This window comes from Panicum virgatum, chromosome 1K (genome assembly GCF_016808335.1).
Source record: "Panicum virgatum strain AP13 chromosome 1K, P.virgatum_v5, whole genome shotgun sequence".
Classification (NCBI taxonomy): Eukaryota; Viridiplantae; Streptophyta; class Magnoliopsida; order Poales; family Poaceae; genus Panicum; species Panicum virgatum.
Window position 1 is genome coordinate 20,506,285 of NC_053136.1, and position 4,926 is coordinate 20,511,210.

General features: G+C 39.6%; 1 long non-coding RNA gene across 1 annotated transcript; it reads right to left on the reverse strand.

Annotated features, from left to right (window-relative positions):
- Positions 1–623: 623 nt before the first annotated feature.
- Positions 624–4,720, reverse strand: LOC120699154. Its single transcript, XR_005685252.1, has 2 exons — positions 3,840–4,720; positions 624–835 (listed from the first exon to the last, which is right to left on the reverse strand). It is a non-coding gene; the product is annotated as an uncharacterized LOC120699154 (long non-coding RNA).
- Between the last annotated feature and the right edge of the window lie 206 nt (positions 4,721–4,926).

The following is a 4,926-nucleotide window of genomic DNA, read 5'->3' on the forward strand; positions in this document are numbered from 1 at the left end:
TCCAAAGGAATAAATTTTAGGAGTTCTCTTAAAGTCAGCTCTGAAGAAAGAGCAGGAGAAGAATGGAATATTGCTGCTTTAATAGAACCAAAGATTTTAAAACAGCCTGAAGATTACATAAGCTATGAAAATAGAAAGGGGTAAACTTGTATTAGGTTTGTAGATTATAAAGAAAAAAGTCTAGATTTTTTAGAAGCATCTAGTTCTGAATCAAATGTAGAAGAAAATAGAAGACATGGTTTATGTGAATTTATGGAAAAATTAGACATTGATAATGAAATAAAATATTATGAGCAAAAGCTAATTAAGATTCCTGATGAATATAATACTTCAATGCTATGTGAATGGTCTGCTATAAGAGAAAAGGAAATTTACTTTAGACGAGAAATTTATAGGCTTAACAAAATTAAAAAGGAAAGAGAATTAAATAGTAGAAAGGCTTATACACCAATAAAACAAAATAAAAATGAGCTGAAACTACAAGATAATTTAGATAATAAAGAATTAAAGTTGCAAAAGGAAAATGAAGTAAAGATAGAGAATACAGAAGAATATATTATTAGTGAAGAGGAACAGTGGGAAATTAATAATAAGTATTTATTAGAAAGTTATGAGGAAAAGGATGAAGATATAAATAAGTCATATAGCAAAGATTTAGAAATACATGTGTCTTTACAAGACAAAGATAATGCTATAGAAGCAATGGACCTTGACTCTAGTTCATCTAAAAGAAGACGAGGTCCAGAAATAAAAACTGAAGAAGAAAAAGAAAGACCTTCTAGAATGTCAGGAACTTGGCCACCAAAAAAGGAAGAACCTGCATATAGCTATATACCTGGACAATATAAATATATGGGTTCAAAAGGAAGATAATTTGAAAAGACAGTTCAATTTCAAAATTATAGAAGTGATGGTGCTATATTAAACTAAGCAGCACATGACCCTATAGATTGGCCGAATATAATCAGTATATGGAAAGGATTGATAGTGCAAAAATACATACAAAATCAGCATAATATTGGAAATAGAGTAGAAGATATGCTTACATATTTAGAAACATTTTTAGGAGAATCAGCTAAGGTTTTATGGGAACAATGGATAGAAGACTTTCCTAATTACTATGAAGAGTTAAAAAGAGCCGGCAGTAATCCATATAATTTTGCAAATATTATTTCAAGCATTGTTATAGGAGAAGATCCTGAATTAGGATATACTACCTTGCAGAATGAAAGATTAAAAGAAATAGAAAAGCTAACTTTAACAAACTAGAAAGGAATAAAAGAGTTCTCTCAGCATTATTTGTATAATGCTACAACTGCTAAGCAATGATATATTAAAGGAATCGTAGAAAGATACTTTAATAAGTTGCCAGACCCTTTAGGGTCCATGATATTCGAAGAATATAAAAAAGAATGCAAAGAATATAATATTTCTCAAGCTATAACATTTGTTTTTAAGCAGCTCGATCTGGCGGCGGCGGCGGCAGCGGCGGGATCCAGGTGCCCCAGCGATCGGATTCGCGGCACCTCGATGCGACAAAGGGCTCGGTTGGCCTGGAAGACTTCGGGCTCGCCAGCGGCGGCCCCAACGGCGGGAGCGTGGCTAGCAGGACTGGGCAGGAGCGTTGCTTGGGCGCCCCAGAGGGGGAGCGCTGCCTGCATGATCGGGCAGGAGCGCAACTCGAGCGCCCGGGAAGCGACACGGCGGGAGAACGGAGCCAACCACTAAAATCGACCACCCCCCTCTTGCTCACTGCTCGTTTGTGCGTTCAGCATTTTCTGGTGAGCATCCTTTTTCATCATGCACAGCCCCACCTTTTTCGATTAATTGGGATCAAGGTACTAGATCGATTGAAATCAGATGTTCTAGTGTTTCAAGTTCATTTGATTTTTTCTCCTTTTTAGTTGATTTTCATCCTGATTATGAAAGCGGAAGCAGCGTGAAGAAATTAAGGTGTGATTATTGACGCTGCGCACCTCCTATCCCCCATTTCATTTGATCATTCATTCATTTCAGTAGTTCAGTAACTCATGTTTGTTTTTTTAGTCCGGTATTTCTGTAAGAATTTTTAGTTTAGTAATTTATTATTGCAAGCACAACTATTCATTTTTGTAGTTTAGGTTAGGCTCAATCCTATGTTATTTCAATAGTATTACAGTAGTTTTGTTAGCATAATATCAGTAATTTTCAATCATTACTGAACATTTTGATGCTCTCCATGCGGCTGCACGCCACTAAGCAGCATTGATTCCTGTTACTAATTTTAAGCCAAATTACTGAATGTTGATGATGAGCCGGTAGTTAGTTCAGTGGTATATAGTAGCAGCTCAATTTTGTTCTGCCTTTTTAGTTTTACGAATTCAGTAACTTTTTAACTAAAACTACTGAAACTAAAAAACTGCTGAAGCTCATGCAATTTTATATACAGTAACTTAGGCTAATTACTAAACCATCTAGAGCTATGATACGATCTCGATGGCTAAGAACAAAATAATTTACTGAATATTGATGCTCTAAATTGAGTAGTTAGGCTAGTAGTTTTGTAAGTATTTTGGTATCAGTAATTTGTTTGGTTTAGCAGTTAGTCTAGTATTTTTTCTATTACAGAGCATGGACGATCCTCACTAAGTAGATTTGGATTTAGAATTCATCAAAATATTTCATTAATTGATTATTCACATGTTCAGTAATCACTATGCAAAAAATAACGATTCTTGTTCAGTAATATACTTTCTTTTTGTGTATATCCAGTAACATTTTGAAGGAGCAGCGGTGTGGAGAAATTGTGGTGAGAATCTCATGTATGAGCACACTCCCCTGAAATGTTCCAATCACACCGCGCTCCTGTGATTTTGTGTTTGGAGTTTTTTGTTTTGGAGAGGGGGGCCTGTAGTTGATGGATTATGCGCTTTCCCCCCCATAGGATCCTATATGCGCTTCACGCAAAATTCAAATTCCATTATTTTCAGTAATTATATTCAGTAATCTTGTTTAGTTCTTTTTTTTCAAGTAATATGTTTCTCTTTTTCTCTAGTAAGTTCTTTTTGGCCACTGTTTGATGGTCGATAAGAATGAACTAAATCCTGACCAACAACACATTCAGTATGCCCCTTCTGCTAGTATTTCAGTAATTCTCTGTTAGTAAATCCCCTGCTACCCCCATTCTCTCAAGTTCAATAGTCAATCATTTTAGCTTTTTGGTAGTCCAACTTATATGATTAAGTATCATCCAGTTCATCATCTTTAGTATTGTTGATCTATCTTAATATGTTCGACACTCCCGATCCGTCGAGTTCAGTAGTACTCCATCTAATCATGTTTAGTATTCCACTGGCTCCATTGTTAACAACACCTATTTAGTTTTCTTAGTAATATGTATTTCTGTTCATTGATATTTTTCTTGCTTTTTGGTGTCTAGTCAAGGTGCTTTACATCAGTAGCCCTACAATATGTATTTTGTTTAGTAATACATCTTTTGATTTTGCTCAGTAAAATACTTTCCTTTTGTGCGGGCCAGTAACATCAAGGTGCTTGTTAAAGAATCACTTCAGTCACATGAAGGTGCTGAACTTCGTGCTAGAGATGGCTCCAAGAAGTGAAGAACAACATGAAGATTAGCGTGTACAAAATTATGTCAATTTTTTTGTGCATTACAAGATTTTGGTTGGATGCTATTTTTGTCTATGCAGCACGGATACGGATACGCATATCGGTATCGGAAGGATACGGATACGCGGATACGACAATTTCCTAAACAACCCGATACGCGGATACGTTTTACTATTTTTTTAAATAAATAAATAATGGCACATATTAAATTTGTGAAAGTAGTAAATTACCTTGCAATAGCAGTTACTAGCCAAAGCAAAGACCGGAAGCATCTCCATTCTCCAATTGTGATGTCCAATTGTCCATTCTCGAGTTCTCCTCCTCCAAGTCCAGAATTTGCACACAAAAACCAACTATTAATATAGTGCATGTGAAATATATTAGCAGCATATCAGTGAGCAATTCCTCTGTTTTTCAATTTCAGCAAGTGAGCCTCAACTCTAGTATAGCTAGTGGCTTTGCTCATTGGACAGTAATTGACTAATTGCATTTCCATAAAGTATTGCCTACACCTGATTTTGCCTTTTCCAATATTGTGACATGATCCCACAGGGGAGCTCTAATATCAGTAGGTGTTGAGGATGCAGATCCTATACTAGCACTACCACTGCTTGAGCTTGTTGTCCTCCATGAAGGCATCTACCGGAAAAGAAAAGCAAAGGCATGATTGTATTAATCTACTATCTACTCATCTACTGTCTACGGGGAAAGAGGGATTGATAGAAATTGGAAAGGAAAGGGAGAGGGAAACTGGGAAAGGGAGCCGGCAAGCTACCTGGTCGGCAGAGGAGGTGCTGCTGCTGCCGCGCCCCTAACCATCCGGCTGCCGCGGTGGACGCAACGCCGTTGTCGTGCGCCAAGACATCAAGCATGCGCGTCTTCCACAGTTCCACTCCTCGGGCGGACAGCCGGCCAGGGCTCGTTGCTGGAGGCCGGGTGCAGCCCTTCATGGCCGCCACGGGGGCTCCTCGTCGCCGGCAAGGGCGGAGGCTGGTCGCCGCCCTCCTCGTCGCCGGCAAGGGCGGAGGCTACTCGCCGGCGGGCGGCGGATCTGGGCGCCGCGTGGGGGAGTCGGAGGCAGAGGCGGCTGCGTGAGGCGGACTGCGCGTGCGTGACGCAGAGGCGGCTGCGTGAGGTCGGGACTCGGGAGTAGGTCACGAGAGAAAGGAACGGTGCAAACTCGCGACTGGGCTGCTAGTCCGTATCGACTGGGCCGAGACGTCTCCATTCTTAAGTTTCCAGCCCACATAACCTGGGATACGCGGACACACCGCGGATACGTATCCCGGCCGTATCCCAGGCGTATCCATATCGGAT